An 11,136-nucleotide genomic window follows, 5' to 3' on the forward strand; every position below is an offset into this window, starting at 1 on the left:
AAAAGAAAGTTTTGAACTAATAGTGTTTAGACAAGATATGTCCGTATCTTGTAATATGAATAACTACTACAAAGACAACAATATGCAATGTACTAATTGTTGTAACTGTCCTACTAACCTGTTTTGAAACTGTCTCATTGCTATTTCTTTCTCAAAATTAATAAAAAATCATACATCGCTTCTCTGCCTCTTGGCTAAGATCAAGTGTAGTATCTGTTCTTATCAGTTTAATAAAAAATCATAGAGCTGAACTTGGGCTGTACAATCAAATTATTAACTCTAAGCCTCATCTTGTCCATCTGTCAAATGGGCATAACTGCATTCTTCATTGTGAGAGTAATTTGCACGGTCATGAGAGCTACATTAGTGATTAAATGTAAAACAGCTAGAATGGGGGCCCAAAAGTGTGCTCAGTCTCCTCTTCTCAAGTGTCTGTACCTTTTCTCTTCTAAATTTCTTACATATTTCTTTCATTTTTTTTCCTTCTTCCAATTTTACATGCCTATATCTGGTAATATGAATAATGGGTTGGAAGACAACACTATGTATTACAACAAATATGGTGGAGTTCATATTACTTTAAGTGCAATAGTGTGTTGCTTATAAAAAAAAGAGTTCTCAGTAAACTTTGGATATAGATATGTATAACTATATGTTGATGGAGCAACACAATTTAGTGGCCTGCTTTTCTGGATATTCAGAACAAGAGAAAACTGTTCAACTATGCCATTGAACTTCGGTATTTTAGGACTTCAGAAACTTTGTTATTTAATGTAGGTCTTTAGCTTATTTACTGGAATAGAATGCAGCAAGATACGGGGAAGTGGCCTGGGTGGATTTGCAGAGTTTAGATTTAAATTTTCTATCTATGAAGAAGCTGTAGCCAAAAGTCACAAGAAATCCAGACCATGGGTAAAAGCAACGGAGAAAACAATTCAGTTTGGTTAAAGTGATTTTTAGAGTAAATATGTTTTTAAAGTTGAGAATGAGAATGACATGCTTCCAGAAAATTTATTTCACAATCTTTGCTTCCTGTAGTTTCTCTCCAGTTCCTTCAAACCAGGCCTACTGTGAACATTAGATTCAAATTTCACAGTATATAGATTTTTCTTATATATATTAAATTCAATTTGTACACATTTTCACCTACTATTTTTTTTTGCTCCAAATGTCTTCAGGGCAGGTTTGGCTGGCTTGAGTTGTGGGGATCGAACCACAGCATCCTGAACCTGACTGCTTTGTTGAAGCAGCCACTTAAAGAACTGAGCTAAGGGGCAGGCCCCCTGTTTAAGATTTTTTTCTTTCTTTACTTCTTTCTTTCTTTCTTTCTTTCTTTCTTTCTTTCTTTCTTTCTTTCTTTCTTTTTCTTTTTCTTTTTCTTTTTCTTTTTTTTTTTTGCAGCACCAGGGATTGAACTCAGGACCCTGCACTTGCCAGGCAAGTGCTTATTCTACTGAGCTATCTCCCTGGGCCTCACCTACTATTATGCATTAAATACAAATAATGAAATAGAGCCAATTTTTGCAATTTAGGTTAGAATTCCATTATTACTCTTTTGAAAAAAAATCTTTTATAACCTAGTTTTTGTTCATTTCGTTTCTCTCTCTCCTCTATTTTTAATGTTACCTCTTAATTAGTGTCCTCTTTCAGATCCCTTAATAACATTCTTGTAACAAATCCTCTTCTTGCCTTCAAAGACTCCTAAAATTTGGCAAATAAAAATAACTTTTACATACAGTGTTCTGAAACTTTCAAGTTTTATAAATATAAAGTAAGAGGGCCAGGGAGATGGCTCAGTAGAATAAGTGCTTGCCTAGCAAGTGCAAGGGCCTGAGTTCAATCCCTGGTACTGCAATAAATAAATAAATAAATAAATAATAAATAAAAGTTTTAAATTAAAAAAAAATGAAGTAAGACTCTGTCCTTCCAGTAAGGTACTTCATAAAAATCGTGAAATGATGAAAGTCTTTATGCTTCTAAGTACAAATTCACTAGAGGAGATAAACATCCATAAATTATAAAATAATATTCTAAATAAATTCCATGATACTACCATTCTTATACTTTGTATTTTCCTATTTATTTTTACTTGCAAAAATATTGCATTAAAAGTTACAAACACATGTATAGATTAAACAAAAGGAAACAGAAGCTTAATACAAAGTTCTTTGGAGACAGGAAAAAAAATCACCATTTAACCATGACTAGATATTATTCTAGGTATAGTAAACAAATATAATAGGAAGTTATTTGCTTTTGACAGCATTTTCAAGTCTTCTTATTGTATGTTGGCGTCATCAGAAATTTCTACCTTTATGTCTACGTTTCCTATTTTGGACTCAATATTATTTTTACTGTTATTCTTATGCCTTGTGTTCTCTTTCAGTCTTGCCAAAGTGGCTGCTTCCCTCTCTCCCTTTCTCACTGTTTCCTATGCTGTAAGCAGAAATAAACAGCTGCCAAAACTTGAGTTGAAAAAGGCTGGAATTATAGCCAGGCAGACATCCTGAATGGACAGGAGCAATATTCAGGCAAATGAACATTAAGAAAAACCAGGTCAGATGAATTCCGGCTTCTGCCTTCTGTCCCATCAACATGAAAAACACTCTAATCCTCAGTGACAGCTCCATCTATAGAATGTTTCTGAAAGGACAGAAGACATTTCTCACTGCTGTGTCCAGTGGGTGGTGGGGTCTAACTTCTAGATGGCATTTAGGTATGATTGGAAATAGATCTCCATCATAATCCTTCACTCCCTCAAGCATTCTGCTTTCTATTCATAAAGTTGCATTGCCCCACGACATCACACATGAACACATTGTGGGAAGAATGAAGGAATTAATAATCCTTGTTGTCATTGGTGCTTCATGCTAGAGGCAGGCAAAAGGGAGAGGTGGTGACATTTCATTCAATGACCATGAATGTGTCATTTCAGGACTTGCAGGTGGTCATGTGCAAACTCTCAACTTATGACAGTGTGTTTTTTTGTGGGGGACTACATAGGCTCTGAAACATTAGTCTAATCACAGAGTCATTTGAAGTCTAACTTTGCATGTGAAGATGCTATAAATTTGTTTTTATTTTTATTTGCTCCATGAAGTTTATGTCTCACATCAAGGATTGAAATATGATCCTCTGTTTACTCTTCTTTTGCTCTGCACAGTTCCCCGCAAAACAGTAAAATAAAGAGGTTTATTGGAATGTATTTTTGAGATGCAAATAAAAAAACACTATGATTGAATGTCTTTTCATCTTTTATTCTTGGTAATCTTGATTTTTTTTTTCTGTCACAGTATGAATCAACACTGTTCTGCATAACTAAAAGGGAATGCAGGCCGTGTGGAAGAGGTCTTGTACTCAGTATTTTTGTAATCTTTTCATCTGCAGAAGGTTGCGGGAAAATAATAGTGCGCATATAATTTCCCATGATGTGTTATTTCAGTTATTAGCACCTCAAGAGCAATCTCATTTCTAGAAAAGCAAGATTCTGAATGATGTTGTTTGTAGAATGAATTCAGTGCTCAGCATGACTGTTCCAGTTTTGTTCTGTTATTATTTCTTCATCCACACTTTGTTTTCCTTCTCTAGCATGATCGGGGCCAGGGTATGTATTAAGATTGTCCTATCTCTGATCTGATTATTAAATTGATTGATAGAAGCACATGAATTGATCAGAAAAACAAAGGAGATTATATATAGCTTATTCTCCCTTGTCACAGCTAAATATAGAACTAATTAATATTATACAACACACTCACCATCAATTATCAACAGAGTAATTCGTGACAGCAATTTAGAAAACAAATTTAAGACCATGGAAGCTTCAGGAGAAGGCAATTTGAGATATAAAATAAAGAAATCAGCTTCTTCTGTAAAGGCTTAATTTTGATTAAGAGAAATTTTAATGGGTAAATGATCTTTGTGTTAAAAACATATACACACTAGACATTAAAAGAAAATCACCAGAACTTTTTCTCTCCTTAGTACAAAATCTTGCTGCTAAATTCTAAATCTTGCTATGAAGTTTTGCCGAGTCTTTATTTGACATTATCATCTGTCCATGCCTTAGCCCAGAGATGTAATCAAAAGGAAAAAAAAATCTGGCAGCCCTATATTTTGTGGGAAATAGAGCTTGACTTCTTGAATAAAATGATTTATTTGGGCCATCTTGATGACTGTTTTCTGTAATATTGAATCAGATAGGCAGTTAATCCAATTCTATTATTAAAACAGATGGAAACAGTAGATGCAATATTTTTGACATTGCTATTAATCATTTAGGAGTTCATATAAAATCAGAAATATCTCTAACATTATACCAGTACCAGAATACTGCGATTTTTAAATATTCAAACTACACCTTCATTTTTATCTCTGTCTGCCCAGAACTTTCAATAATGCCCAGCCCACAATGCAGTGAACACCTCATACATAGTTTTTGAAATAAAATGTAAGAATTTTGTGAAACAGCTAAGATAAAGAAGGAGGTCTTAGTCTATTAGAGGAAAACAACAAAACTGCCATCCTTGATGGGGAATTAGGCCAGGGATGTCGTATCACAAATTTCCATTGATTGATCTCTCACATCTGATTATAGTGAAAGACTCTGACTTGTCCTTTAGTGAGGTCTGCATGCAAAAGTTCAGTCCCCCAGATGCCATTATTATAAAATATCTGGATTTCATGAATTAGCTAACTATAACCTTATCTTTCTTGTTTTTTAATTACCATAAACATTGTCATCTTTTTTCCCAACTCAGTGTAAAACTATACAGAACAAAAGACAAATATCTACTCTACTAAGTGTCGCTTATTAAAAATTTTGTGAGTTGTTCAAGTGGATGCAAGTTTTAATTCCATTCTATTCTGGATGACTCTGAATTTTGCAAGCAACCCCTTCGATTGTGCATCTCTGCTGTTAAGATACATTGAACAATTGGGTACTACTGCTTTTAATTTCAGTCTTGAAGTTAAAGCTGTTTCTCTAGTTATTCCGAATATTTTGCTGAGTCACTTAAATACATGCACATGAACAGATACAGGCATAAATTGCAACATTTATCTCTGTAGCTTCACAATATCATGAAGATGATGCTCTACTTTATTTATGCAGGTTGCTCTTACCTGTTTGGAAATTGACTGTACGCACTGAGGCATTCCACTTCCATTTGTGCTTGTCTTTTGTGTTAGCTCCTCACCAGAGCAAGCCAGACTAATCATAAAGCTTCCTAAGTTTGTGAGCTGAGATGAAGCCTCCGTTAGTCACCTGGAGCTAAGTGCCTGGTACTATTTCTAGAGACATCGCTGATCCCAGACCTACTGTAGCAGGCTGAGCTTTCCCAGGAGACACCCCAGGTGCTTGCTGCTCCGGCAGTTGACTAGCAATAAAGTTCATGGATTTTTAATGGGCATTAGGAAACTAAGATGAAAACTTTATAGGCTGTGTTTCAGATAGGTTTTGTGACAGATATTTTCTTCTTGACTTGAAAAAAAATTATATATTCACAGGCTATTTTCACAATATATATGAAGTTCTTTTAAATGTTCCAATATTTCTAAGAAATTTTTCCTACTGGGTACTAAGGGCATCACAGACAAATATCTCATTTTAATCCTTATCATCCTTAGGAAGCAGAAGTTACTATATATCTTTTTACTGATAGGGATATTAAAGTGATTTATGTAAGGTTTAAGTAATGAATATGGGATTCAAGTTTTGGCTGGTATGATTCACACTGATAATTTTTTTCCCTATTGCAACATATATCTGCAATTATGATTTAATACAGAGGGATTTAAGATTAATGATTGTTGTAAATATTATTAGTGTAGACATATTTGATCTGAAAGAAGAGAATCAAACCAAGAAAATTGAAAGATTGCACTTAAGGAGTTAACCTTAATCTGTTAGAATAAGGGTAGTTGAAAAAACTAGGGATTCTGTGAACTCTGTATATTAATGATATACAGCATAACTCTAATAAGACTACAATAAAATTTAATCATATAGCAAGACTTTTTTAAAAGCCATAGTGCACTATGATGAGCCTTAAAATGTTCATAATCTTTGCTCCAGCAATTTCCCACTTGCAAAATTATCTTAAGGAAATGAATTCAGGAAACAAACACTAAACAGGCACAAGCTTTCTTTTTGACATTGTAGTGGAAAATCAGAAGAACCTTGATGAACATCCATAGTGAAAGGCGTCAGTAAGTCATGGTATTTCGGTGGCGTGCAATTGTGTAAATCTTCCTCCCTTTCCTCCACCATCAGATCTTCCTATTAGATCTTTCTAATATGCCTTCACAGGTGCTATAATAGTTCTCGTATTAAACAAAAGCCAAGCAAACCCTAAAACCTCTTCGGTTACCACTACTTTTTTTGTTATTTTGCTTGCTAGTAAACTACTGCACTGTTCATCTTTATTGTTTCCAATTCCACTTCCTATCTCCTTGTATTGATTCCTGCTAAACTAAACCCAGAATGCTCGGACCAGTGGTCAGTCCTCCATGTTTGTCTTCTTGATCTATCAGCAGCTTTTGACCAGCCAATTTCTCCTCTCCTTTGAGTTTTTTTTCCTCTTTGGGTTTCCAGTAAGCCACACTTTCATCATGCTGTTTCTCACTGGACTCCCCTTTCCAAGTCTCCTTTTTTATGTCTCTTCACCTTCTCCACATGTGTAGCTCTTTACATCAGTTCTTGGCTTTTACTTTTCTCCACACTACAGCTACAAATTAACCAGGCCCTCTCCCTCATCACTCAACTGGTGCTCTATCCAGTGGCATGCTGATGTATGTACCTAGATGATGAGATTGATTTTCAAACTCAACTCCTTATTCCTGCCCTCTTCATCTCCATAACTGGCAAAGTCAAACTTTCTTGGGCTCAGGTATATTTTTTGAAGCCCTTATTTTTGCGGGTTTTTTTTTTTCTTTTCTTCATGGCCTTCAATTAGTAAATCCAATCAGTTCTACTTTTGAACAATATTTGGAATAAGATCACCTCTGATCATCTCTACCGTGCACACAATTCCATTATGAAGGGGCACATCAACAGACTTCTAATTGTTCCCTCTACTGCTGCTTTGCTTCCTATAGAATAACTGATTTCCCACATAAAACCAGGGAGATTTTTAAAGCATAAATTAGATCATGTCCGTACTCTCCGGAAGCTCTCTGGGGGCATCCCAATTTGTCTGGAATAAAATTAGAAATTGACATGGCTCCACTGGATCTTCCTAATAGCATTATGCCTCACCCTATCTTCCCACTCTTTGCAGTATTTCACTTTGATTTGGTCTTTTTGTTGCTCTTACACACCAAACTTCCTCTGGCCTCTGGCACTTACACTGACTCTTGGATTATTGAAAGCTGACTTGCTAAATTCTCTGCAGGGCTCACCCCCTCTTTTTGTTCAGGTCTGTGCTCAGACATAAACTATACAGAGATCCCTTCCCCAAACAGATTATTTTAAAATAGTACCTTGCCTGTCACTACCATTTATTTATTTATTTATTTATTTATTTATGTATTTGGTCCAGGGTCTCACTATGCAGCTTAGACTCATAGTGATCCTCCTGTTTTCAGCCTTTCCAGCACTAGGATTACAGGCATGTGCCACCACACCTGGACTCGGTCCCAGGCTCAGCGTACTCTGGGGTCAGGGCCAGAGTGGCAGGCAGGACTGGAAATCAAACCCCAGTCATTGTGCTTGCCTAAGCTAGCGCTTAGTGCACTGAGCTATTTTGCCAGCCCATAGTACTTTGCCTGTTACTGCCTTTTAATGCTGTTAAATTATTTTTCCTTGGTGCTTTTATCTCTGCTGTGTTATCTAACCTCCTCACTGGACTCCAGGTTTCTATAGAGCAATGGTTTTGGCTCTTTTGCTTAATGATGAATCACATAGGGTAGATGACGCTTGGCTTATGGCAGAAGAAAAACAAATGTCTTTTGAATGAATGAACAAGGTACTAAGGTACTAATGAATGAACATGATACCAAGTGAAATGAGTATAATGCCAAGTTGTACGTATACTCGAGTTGTAACTAAGTGAATATGGTAAAGTCTGTGGTGATAGAAAAAATGAAAATAGTTGTGGGAAGTGGAACTTCAATAAAGTTTTGTTAGATGAAATCAAAGCAGTTTTTCTGTGGTGATGGGGGGGTCACTAATTTTTAAAACATAAAATTAGTATGCATATATGGAATTGTAGTGAATAGAATTGCTCTTTTGGAAAAGTGACTGGTTCCCACCTTCCTTAGAAGAAAATGGCTGTAGTGATTTCAGGGTTCATATCACTCTGGTACGTTTGAAAGTGATCTCCCACCCTGTCTAGCTCCAGTGAAATGCAGCAGTTCATGGTTAGGGCACCCGGGTCTGAGGGACAGCTCTTCCACTTAATAGCTACATGAATTTGGGCTAATTTCTTCACCTCTCTCAAGGTCAGTTTCCTCATTTGAAAGAGGAGACGGCAGTCTATCTACTTTAAATTAATTGAGATAAAGCTTCTGAGATGCATAGTGTATTGCTTGAAACCTAATAGGCACTTAGTGAATGCCACCTTTTAATATTTCTGTTTTTATTGATTCTGGAATATATATTTACTACACTATCATAGATAAGAATAGTGAAATTAAATAAAAAAGATTAAACAACAACCTCTAAGTGATAGAACCGCATTTTCTACCAGCCACTCAGTGAGTATGTGTTTATTGTGTAGAAGACAAAGTTAACTCTGTTCTGTTTGCTATGGAAAGAATTCCTTGTCTCTTGGTGAAGGTCTTTGTTATATCTCTTATCTAGGTTACAACTAACTGCCCGTCATGGGGATTCAGAAAGAGCAGGCATAACCAGAAAGCTTACAAGCTAGAAAGAATCATGTGTCTATTTCAGTGTGTGATTAAGAAGACTCTTGGGAAGGAACCCATCCTAAAAGAGGTGAAGACTAGATCTCCAAGGAGGGACTTAAGGACAATAGCCTGGAATGACGTGGGAAAGCAATCAAGAAGACAGAAATTAAGATTTATGCCAGAACTCTGAGGGAAAGAAGTTTTCTCAAACACACGCATACACATACACATGCTCACATGGTACCCTACATATGTTTGAGCCCATATATAACCAAGGAACATACACAGATGGCAGGAAGGCAGAACAGTCTACTTCCTTTGGTGCCCACAGAGGGAAAGTCTGGTCCAGGGGTGGCTCAGAGTGCTCATCAGTATGCATGAATCCTCAGGGATGAGACACAAGACCCAAAGCCTTAGCGGGACTGAGAAGGCTAGGTGCACACATCAGTGGCATCTGCATCCATCCTGGAAGTCATGATGTGCTCGCAGGCAGATAATAGCACTGTCCATAGCTATGGCGATTTCCTAGGCACAAGGGGCCTGAGGACAGGTGACTCCAAAGAGCAAGCACAGAAAACTTCTCTGCTCCATGTCATGCAGAACTGTGCTTATGAAAGAAAGCTGATTATTTCTAGAGAGCCCCAATATTCAACAGGGTGGGAGAGTGGAAGAGGGCCAGGGATCTGGTTGTGGTCCATGGATAGGCACTTGTGCGGGAAGCCAAGCAGCACTGAAGCTGCAAGCAACTTACTACTAAACCAGTGCAGGTAGAATATATGGTTTTCTTTCAGCTTTTTGGAAGATACCATTTGTCACTTTTCAATTGCCTCACTCTCAGCATTTGGGTCTTGGTTTGAGCAATCACTTCTTCAGAGCCTTCAGAAAGTTGTTAGACTTTCAGCTTTAGGTGGTTAAATGTCCTATTTTCTAAGATGAAATTCTTTCCAAATATTCTTTCTTTTGATATCAAGAAAGCTAAAGTAAATAAGATGGTTAAATAGCTTCAAAACACAGATGAGATTAATCTTTTGACGATTTTCTAACAAGCCACAAATGAGAATTTCAGTATAACTCTACAATACAATAAATTTTCATTGATTGTGGTAAATTCATGTTTGTTATTAACTCATCAGAAATCTTTTGAGTAACTTGTTTTTGAATTCTATATTACTATATGATAAAAATATAGTTATATTACTCATTTTTCATATACTCTAGTTGAGTCTAAAATATTACTTGTTTTGTTCCCTTTAAACTAGAGGAATATACAAGTACATCAGAATTTATTAGTATTTCCTTTACTCTAAAGGCAGAGATAAAGTTTTAAGACTTATTACCACCAGTAGATTCATTTTTCTTTTTTAAAAATATGTTTAGTACAGAGTCCACAGGGTCTCACTACACAGATCAGACTCGTAGTGATTCTCCTGTTTTCAGCCTCCCAAGCACTGGGATTACAGGTGTGCACCACCACACCCAGTCTCAATCTCGGTCTCAGCGTGCCCCAGGGACGGGGCTGGTACAGCAGGCTGGGGCCAGCGTGGCAATTCTTCACATAGAAATAAAGCGGAAATCTTTAACATGCCTGGTTCTCAAATGTGTATCTTTTTAGCTAAGAATCTTTATAGTATTTGATTTTTGAGTATTGCTATTTCTCATACATTTCAAGACAATTACTGAATAACAATTTTCTAGAAACATTTTACTGAGTGCTAAATGTTCACAGTGGGGCTGAGGAGATAGCTCAGTGGTCTAAGTACCGGTCTGGCAAACACAAGGACCAGGGTTCAATCCTCTGCACCGCATGCTGTGTCGGCCCCAGAACCCTGGGCATGCTGTGCATAATGAGACCGTGTACCAAATAAATACATGTTCAAAACATATTTGGTAGTCGGTGCGCAGGCTCAGCGGAGCCCGCGCGCCTGCGGTGGGCGGCCGGGAGTCTCGCGCGTGTGAGGGTGGAGCGAGGCTCCTGTCAGCGCCTGACTGGGGCCGCCTGGGCAGGGGACCTCGTATGAAGGGTCCCCCACAACCCTTGTGGACATGCCGTCCTTGTAAGGTACAAACCTCGATGGGAGCCTTGCTCCTTTAAAGAGCCTCGTGGTGGAACAACTGTTTGACCCATTCAGTGGAAGGATGAAAGCTCCACGCAGGAACATGCGGTGAATGGAAAGGACCTGTCACTGTGAGCCTTGACTTTGGATTAGTCATGCGATGCCCTCCCCAGTGAGACATGACTGAGATGAAAATAGTACGGCACTCTGAACAGACGCTCAGAACAGCTCT

At 37.4% G+C, this 11,136-nt stretch overlaps 1 protein-coding gene and 1 pseudogene across 1 annotated transcript in view; one reads left to right on the top strand and one right to left on the bottom strand.

The window, feature by feature from the left end:
* Positions 1-11,136, bottom strand: part of Ptprr (protein tyrosine phosphatase, receptor type R) — a 299,949-nt gene that overhangs the window by 151,052 nt on the left and 137,761 nt on the right. The window lies entirely within an intron of this gene.
* Positions 175-344, top strand: LOC111817058 (annotated as a pseudogene).

This window comes from Octodon degus, unplaced genomic scaffold (genome assembly GCF_000260255.1).
Source record: "Octodon degus isolate 3935 unplaced genomic scaffold, OctDeg1.0 scaffold00047, whole genome shotgun sequence".
Lineage (NCBI taxonomy): Eukaryota > Metazoa > Chordata > Mammalia > Rodentia > Octodontidae > Octodon > Octodon degus.